This window comes from Mastomys coucha, unplaced genomic scaffold (assembly GCF_008632895.1).
Source record: "Mastomys coucha isolate ucsf_1 unplaced genomic scaffold, UCSF_Mcou_1 pScaffold23, whole genome shotgun sequence".
NCBI classification, from domain to species: domain Eukaryota; kingdom Metazoa; phylum Chordata; class Mammalia; order Rodentia; family Muridae; genus Mastomys; species Mastomys coucha.
This window is the reverse complement of record NW_022196906.1, coordinates 67,435,631-67,444,804: the sequence shown is the minus strand read 5'-3', so window position 1 is coordinate 67,444,804 and position 9,174 is coordinate 67,435,631. Positions and strand designations below refer to the sequence as shown.

Sequence of the window (9,174 nt, the reverse complement as noted above, 5' to 3'; positions counted from 1 at the left end):
TTAGGTTTCTCTAGACAGGGTTTCTTTGTGTAGCTTTAGCTGTCCTGGAATTCACTCTGTGGACCAGGCTGGCCTCGAACTCACAGAGATCCACCTGCCTCTGACTTCCTAGAGCTAGAGTTAAAGATGTGTGCTACTACTTCTCAGCTAATACACTTTCTTTTGAGAGGACACAAGTCAATATGTAGTAGTTTCCACTTTATACATGAGCAGACTAAGACTCAGAGAGATGAAATGAATTGCTGGATATCATCCATCCTGTGGAGGTAAAGGTTTGAATCCAGGTCTCTCTGATCCCAAGACTAAGAGGCTTTTCCCCTGTGATCTGAAGTCTGATGCATAGGATTCCAGTTGTGAGCCACCTCATGTGGTTGCTGGGAATTGAACTTGGGACCTCTGGAAGAGCAATCAGTATTCTTAACTGCTAAGCCATCTCTCCAGCTCCAGGTCATGCTTTTTTAAGCCCAGGACTTGGGAGACAGAGACTGTGAGTTTGAAGCCAGAATAGTCTAGACCTAGACCTGGGTCTTGTGTGCCCTCCAGCTAGCATCCTGTTCTCTCTTCCTTTCTCTGGACACAGGACTATATAGTAAACCCCAGTTTAAGACAGATAGACAGCCGGGCAGTGGTGGCATATGCCTTTAATCCCAGCACCTGGGAGGCAGAGGCAGGTGGATTTCTGAGTTCGAGGCCAGCCTGGTCTACAGAGTGAGTTCCAGGACAGCCCCAGCCGGGGCTATGGAGAAACCCTGTCTCGAAAAACCAAAAAAAAAAAAAGACAGACAGACAGACAGAGACAGAGAGACAGAGGGAGAGAGACAGAGACAGACACACACACAGAGACAGAGAGAGACAGAGAGAGACAGACAGACACACACACACACACACACACACACACACACAGAGGTGTAGGGAGAGAGAAAGGGAGAGAGAGATTGGAGAGTAATAGAGGAAAACACCTGACATTAACAGCTGGCCTCCACATACACGAGTGCACACACACCCATACTTAATACATACATACATACATACCACACAACAATTAACAACTTTAAAATAAACAATGGTGATACCAATACTGACACTTTTACAACATATATTTTCATATCTGCAACATGCTTAAGTCTTTCAAGGTACTTGAGGTCTGGCTTGAGGTTTAGTATCTACTGCCATCCTAAAATTACTGACCAGGAAAATGAAGCTTAAGAAACTCAGCAAATTCTCTAGAGCCTACCAACTAGCTTAAGAAGCAATGGCTAGGCTCCTGGTTCCATCTTTTTCCCCCCTGGAACACCAACCACAGGTGTCTTCTTCATCAAGGGTCACTGGAACAGCAAGAACTCAATGACATCACCAGGGAGGCCAGGGAGAGAAGGAAGTGAGGCAGAGGTCCCTCCGAGGCCACACTGGGTCGCTGTGGTAGAGTCACAGCAGAGACACTTGAGCTCACACAGGGCAGGATGATGAGTTGGTAAATGGGCAGCTCAAATGCTTGAGCAATGTAAGGAGGATGAAGATGGAGAAATAATGGAAATGAGTTGTCTAGTCAGCCTATGACCTCTTGAAGGTTTCAAGAGAGCAGGGGAGGAAACAAGCTCGTGGGGGCGGGGAAGTGGGGGGAGCGGGGTGGGGTGGGGGGCGGGGCTGAGGAAATGGGAGAGTGAGGGGCTCCATTTTTCATTCAGAAAGTTTGGCAGGGAAAAGGAAGAGAGAACAGGATGGTAGCTGGAGGGCACAGCAGGACCCAACAAAGGTTTTTCCAAGGCGGGGAGGTGGGGGCTGTGTGTCTGGAATACATCGGATTTCAAGGCTAGCCTCCGTTTCCAGATGTGCAGGAGTCAATGATGAATACAACGTCTCCATCTGTCAGCACAGCCAGGATCTCTCTCACAAAGATTTCCATGTTTATCAGCATATGGTTCTAATTCTGTTTGCATTGTCTTGGACGGTGTATTGCCTGACACTTGTCAGAGAAGTCCCTCATTCGATTTAAATGCATCATTGCACATGGTAACACTGAGCGCATCGGGACTAAGAGCTTGGATGTGAAGGTATAAGGACCAAGTGGAAACAGTCGGTGGCTAGTTAACGCGCGAGGCCCAACTCCAGTTTCCTCATCAGGAGCCCAGGGGTGGTGCCTCCTGCAGCATATTGTCATGGACCCAGCCCACTGCCTGGAACAGCTCACTGTCTGCTGTACAGACTGCTGTGGCCGTGGGTAGGCGCAGCCATGGCGAAGACGCTTCTGCTCTTTGTCCTTAAAATACGAAAACGGAGGCTTGCCTTATTTCTTATACTTCCTTCCCGTATGGGGAGTGTGCAGTCTCTTCCTACCAGAATCTTCTTTAGATCAGGGAGCGCTGGTGTAGAATAGGCTACATCCCATACCGGAGCTGCCCCTCCCCCACTCATTCCTCCACTATCAGGTCAGTCTGTGTGTGTGTGGGAAAAAAAGATCTGAGCTTTTTGCAAACAGATCTGGGGTGGGGGTTGGGGAGGAAAAAGAGGGAAGGACAGACACCAAATGAAACTCTTTGATCTAAAAAAAAAAAATGCCCCTCAGCACACACACACACACACACACACACACACACAATTTGGTTTCTCTTTAGCATGAGCCTTTCTTTTTGAGGCCAAAGAGACAGACAAGAACATTGTTGAAAAGGTTTGCTTTTATAGATATTAAAAATGTCAAAATCCGATGGGACTATCCAACTCTTTTCTCAACTCATAAAGATACACAGGATAAGCTCTCGAATTATTATCTGGAGTTAGATAGATAGATATAGATCCCTTACACATATATTCTTTGCGTGCGCGTGCACACACACACACACACACCTTAGTGTCTAGAAAAGCTACACCCTTGGGGAGAAGTGGGGCTAGAGAAAAAGCAGACTGCCCCAGAAACCTGACAAACAGAAACAAATATCCAGACCTACTCTGACGTTCTTTCAAGTTTTCTCAGCTCTTCACAAATACCCATTCCCCTTTGATCAGTTTCTTCTGAAGACTTGGAGGAAAGATGGAACTGGCTTCCTGCTGCTCTGGCCCATTTTATCTCATTAGACCCCTCTGCTCCTCGGGAGAAGGCCACTTGGCCAGGGGAACCCCTATCTCCCTCCTGGAATGTGCTCCCTACAGTACTGCTGTCACAGAAGACTGATGGCCTCCCTGGAGTGTGAAGATAAACAGGTTTCTCCTGTCTACAGAGCTTGTTCCCAGTGCCACCCATCAACTCCTGCTCTGGAAGGACCCTCCCTGCATTAAAAGTAACCCCCCCCATAAGATATTGCTGCATAGGGACTCTTTCTAGGCTGTCACGTAATTGTCCTCCTACCACCCCAGAAGCAGTTGATACGGTACAGGCTCTTAAAAGGATGCACTGCCAAGACAAGACAAGCTGGTTCAACCATGGGTGAGCTAACAGAGAGAAGCACTCTGTCTGTTACAATGGCCACAGATGTCAGGATCTGCTACCACATCTGCATACACACACATAGAAACACATAGACGCACAGATAGACAGACAGACACACAGACCAAAACGTATCCACACTCAGACACACATGCACACACTCACACACACTCCTCGTGCCAAAGCCTCCCATCATGTCTGACTTCCAGCCTCTTGCACAGGGCACGCCATACTCTTCGTTACTCATAGAGGAGCACCTTCTGGATCTATTTGCTCCTGTGATTCAGTGGTGGGCTTGGACGTGGGAAGACAGTGATGATCTGGAAAGGCTCAAAAGATCACAACTATACCATCACAGCGGCTTAGTGCAGACACAGTTGTGGGAGGCGGCGTGGACTGACCCAGGAGGAGCCAGGCTCCTGATCTCAAAAACTCTTCCTTTTTGTTTTTTTTTTTTTTTTCCAGTTCAGAATTGATGTTGTCTTAGGGCAATGACCGTTTCCTACTAGTGTAAAGTGAAGCCTGGCTTTGGTTTTGCGAAATAAAGGTCCTCACATCAACCTAAGAAGAAGACAGCAGCCACACAGGCAAACCTCACCTGGAGGGGCAACAGATGCAGAGCAGAGCACAGCACAGCACAACCTCCGGGCCAGGTAGGAATTTTAAACTGATAACCACAACATAGCCAGTTGGGTTGCTAATCCCTGTGGGCGGCAGGTGACAAAGGCTTCTGGATGCCTTTCAGATCTGGCCTTCCCTGCCAGGGCCCCTACTGGTCAGCAGTACATCCTCTGGTGTCCCTGCGGCAGTAGCGCTCTAGGAAAAACCTCTTAGGCTCTTCAGGTTCTCTTCTGGTGTCAACAACCCTGGGGACAGTGAAGGGGGTGGGGGTGGGGCTAGGGAGGGACTGGAAAGACTTCCTCTCTAGCGCAGGGAAGTGCTCTGTGGGGAGGAGGGAGGATAACAGGGGGAAGGGCAGCCTCTGACTCCATCCTTGGTTTCAGAGCAACCGGGTGACCCTAAAGAAGGCAAAGAAAGGTTGGTCCTCCCAGCTCACAAGAGCTCTGGGGGCCTGACATCCTCTTTCTTCATTGGGTCCTCTAGAAAGGGAATGATTTCTAAGTGAGGCCCATCCAGGGAGGAGAGATGTGGACTTTACCCTTCAGCAAATGCTGGAGGGAGTGAAAGCGGACCCACACCCACTTCTGCATTCCTTCCTTCTCTCCCTCCAGCTCTCTGACTCCAGTGGGCCTCATTCCCCCGGCTTCAGCTGGAATTCCTGAGGCAATTACATGGAGCCCCTCCCTGCCCTCCTGTTTTCTTCTTTGATTCGGGACTAGCTACGCTCAGCCCGAGTGCTCTGTCTGTGTCCTTAGGGCTCTTGAGGTGCAGGTGATAGGATAAACTGTTCGGTACACAGCAGGGGTGCTGTGGCTGCTCAATGAATTATTGTGATACGTATTATAAGGAATAGATGGCTCACTCCCAGGAACTCTCTCCAGAGCCTTCTGCATTATTCTAGAATGCTTTCAGCCTCTTCAGTTAACATTATGGGAAGTACTAAGAAGTCTTAAAAAAAAAAAAAAGACCCCTTTGCTGGGCAGGGGTAGAGCGCGCCTTTAATCCCACCACTCCAGAGGCACAGGCAGGTGGATCTCAATTCGTTAAAGGCCAGCCAGGTCTGCAGAGTGAGTTCCAGACAGCCAGGACACAGAGAAACCCTCTTTAAAAGAAAGAAAGAAAGAGAGAGAAAGAGAGAGAGAGAGAGAGAGAGAGAGAGAGAGAGAGAGAGAGAGAGAAACCAAACAACAACAGCAAACCGCACAAGTCTTCAGTGTGTGTGCATGCACGCACACACATGTGTACGTGCACACAAGTGTCATGAGGAGGTCAGAGGATAACCTCTAGTGTCAGTCCTTACCTTCCCCCTCGCCTCGTTTCAGACAAGATCTCCTGTTTGCTGCTGCACAGCCCAGGCTAGCTGGCCCTGGAGCTTCTATGGAATCTCCTGTCTCTGCTTCTATGCTGGGCTTATAGCTAGGTCCCTCTAGATTTGGCTTTCCTCAAGTTTCTGGGAATTTGAACTCAAGTCCTCACACTTGCATGGCGAGCACTTTACCCACTGAGTCACAACATGGGGAGGTCTTAAGGTCCCTGCTCTAGTAGAGGACAGGAGAATGAAGGCAGCATTTGGAGTCTGGCTGCATACCAGGACCCACCTAAGCACCTCATACTCCTCCTTTTGGTCTTTAGATTTGAAGCAGGGTCTCCTGTAAGTCGGGGCGGCTTCAAATGCACCATGTAGCTGAGGATGACCTTGAGCACTTGATTCTCCTGCTTCCCTAATGCTGAGATTAGGGTCACGAAGCAGCATCCCCAGGATTTATTTGTTTTTAAGATTTAAAATTTTCTGTATGTGGCTACACACACACACGTGCACAGTTATCCATGGGGCCCAGAAAAAGGCATCAGTCCCTCTGAAGCCTGAGTTACACGTGGTTGGGAGTTACCTGAAATGGGTGCCGAGAACCAGACTTGAGTCCTCTTCAAGAACAGTACTTTGAGCCATCTCTCCAGCCTCGTTATGTCCAAGGCTAGCAGAATTGAACCCACAATTTATTGTGCTTTAGGGAAGCACTCTACCAACTGAATTATATTCCTAACTTCTCAATGACATTCTTTTTTTTTTTTTTGTTTTCGAGACAGGGTTTTTCTGTATAGCCCTGGCTGTCCTGGAACTCACTCTGTACACCAGGGTGGCCTCAAACTCAGAAATCCGCTTGCCTCTGCCTCCCAAGTGCTGGGATTAAAGGTGTGTGCCACCACCACCCGGCGTTCTCAATGACATTCTTGATATGGGGAATTCATTTTATTATTATTATTATTATTATTATTATTATTATTATTATTTATTCCTGGCTGTTCAGGAACTCTGTAGCCCAGGCTGGCCTCAAACTCAGAGTCATACCTGTCTGCCTTCTGAGTGCTGAGATTAAAGATATGTGCCACCATAGTCTGGCTGAAATGAGGCATTTTTTTTTAAAGAATTATTTATTTTATGTATATGATTACACTGTAGCTGTCTTCTGTAGCTGTCTTCAGACGCACCAAAAGAGAGCATCAGATCTCATTACAGATGGTTGTGAGCCACCATGTGGTTGTTGGGAATTGAACTCAGGACCTCTGGAAGAGCAGTCAGTGCTCTTAACTACTGAGCCATCTCTCCAGCCCACTAGTGAGTGTTTTTTAACATGTTTACACTAAACCAGGCAGTGGTGGCGCACACCTTTGATCCCAGCACTTGGGAGGCAGAGGCAGGTGGATTTCTGAGTTCGAGGCCAGCCTGGTCTACAGAGTGAGTTCCAGGACAGCCAGGGCTACTCAGAGAAATCCTGTCTCGAAAAACAAAACAAAACAAAAAAAACATGTTTACACTAATACACTGAATCACAAGTGTGGGCTACATTGTAATTAAGGTGAATTTTTAAAGGTATGCATATATAGACAGTCTCTAACTGTACTGGCTGGTTTTGGGTGTCAACTTGACACAAGCTGGAGTTATCACAGAGAAAAAAGCCTCCCTTGAGGAAATGCCACCATGAGATCCAGCTGTAAGGCATTTTCTCAGTTAGTCATCAAGGTAGGAGGGCCCATTGTGGGTGGTGTCATCCCCGGCCTGGTAGTCCTGGGTTCTATAAGTAAGTAAGCTGAACAAGCCAAGTGAAGCAAGCCAGTAAAGAACATCCCTCCATGGCCTCTGCATCAGCTCCTGCCTCCAAATTCCTGCCTTGGGTGAGTTCCTGTCCTGACTTCCTTTGTTGATGAACATCAACAGCAATGTGGAAGTGTAAGCTGAATAAACTGTTTCCTCCCCAACATGCTTCTTGGTCATGATGTTTTGTGCAGGAATAGAAGCCCTGACTAAGGCAGTAACTTACATGTTATAATGATTTGACTTAAAATAATTGTGTGTGTGTGTGTATGTGGTGAGTATAAATGCATGTGAACTTTTAGAAACTGCCTCCCTCCACTGCACGTGTTGGGAACTGCCCTCTGGTTGTCAGACTTGAGCAGCAAGTACTTTTAACACTCAGACACACAAGCTTTTTTTTTTTTTTGGACTTCTTGATGATGCAAAAGGATACGTATTCAATGTAAAGCATACTCCAGTTCGTGAATTTTGATCCTTCCCAGGCTATACTGTGCATACTCTCTTTCGTGGCTAAGAGCTAGCTGTGAACGGTATATCTATCAGCCACGAACTGCTGATGGAAAACCATGGCTGCCATGAAGCTGGTAGGTGCCTCCAGTGCATTCTTGATTTATGGGCAATGTGTTCTGCTTAGGATGAGTTGTACCAGTTATGATCTGAGCCTAGGTCTCGAGCATCAGTGTAATCAAGGATGGCCTGTGTCTTTTTGTCTGTTAGTCTTACTATAAGGAAGCACTAAGACCACGTGATTTGCAGAAGTTAATTTTCTCACGGCTCTGCATTCTGGGATTTGCAAGACTGACATCTTTTTTTGTTTGTTTGTTTTTTGTTTTTTGGGTTTTTTTTTTCGAGACAAGGTTTCTCTGTGTAGCCCTGGCTGTCCTGGAACTCACACTGTAGACCAGGCTAGCCTCAAACTCAGAAATCTGCCTGCCTCTGCCTACCAAGTTCTGAGATTAAAGGCGTGTGCCACCACTGCCTGGCTAAGACTGACATCTTAGTTACTCTTGTTGCTAACAGAACAACTCACCTGGCAGGAATGATTAGAAGCTCAGCAGGTGGTGGCTCCTAGCAGGAACTTCAAGGCAGAGAAGTGGCAGGAACAAAGGAGCTCTCCTTTCTTTTTTGGGGGGGTGGGGTGGAGTGGGGTGGGGGGTTCGAGACAGGGTTTCTCTGTATAGCTCTGGCTGTCCTGGAACTCACTTTGCAGACCAGATTGCCCTCGAACTCAGAAATCTGCCTGCCTCTGCCTCCCAAGTGCTGGGATTAAAGGCAAGTGCTGCCACCACCGCTTGGAGGAGCTCTCTTTTCTTTAGGAAACCTCACCCTAGGTGGGGTTGCTTTTGTGTGGCAAGGGCAAGGTCTGAATCAGCCTGAGGGAGGTTCCATGCACCCACAGTGTGATGTGTGTGATCTAGTGATGCTAGCATGTGTCTGCAGGTATGCTGCAAACCAGACAGGCACATGAAAACAATCCAGAAGTTTCCTTCCCTTCTCTGTCCCCTCTGCTCCCTTCTTTCCTTTCTTGTTGACAAGGCCTCAACTATGTAACCTAGACTGGCCTTAGACAATTCTGCCTCAGCCTCTAAAATGCTGAGACTACAGGTATACACAACCATGTCCTGCTGTGCTCCCCGATTCTTTCTTTAAAATCTTTATTATTATTATTATTATTATTATTATTATTATTATTATTATTATTATTATTATTATGTGTGTGGGTGTTTTGCCAGCATGTATATCTGTGCACTACATGTGTGCAGTGCTCACAGGGTCCACAATAGGGCATCATATCCCGTAGGATTGGAGTCACACATGGTTGTGAATTGCTTTGTGGGTGCTGGAGTTGAAACTCAGGTCCCATGGAGGAGCAGCCACTGCCTACCTGCTGAGCTATCTCTCCCGCCCTTCCTACCTGCTTCTTGATGCCATCTCTCATGTGATCTCAGGATTTTCTCTTCGGCCCTTGCAGTGCTAGAATGCGTAGCTGCTATTCAATGAATATTATTTTACTACTCTGGTGTTTGTTCTTTGTAAGCTGTGC

At 47.4% G+C, this 9,174-nt stretch overlaps 1 pseudogene; it reads right to left on the bottom strand.

Annotated features, from left to right (window-relative positions):
- The window catches only part of LOC116073646, a 5,677-nt pseudogene extending 3,445 nt beyond the window's left edge, over nucleotides 1–2,232 (bottom strand).
- Between the last annotated feature and the right edge of the window lie 6,942 nt (nucleotides 2,233–9,174).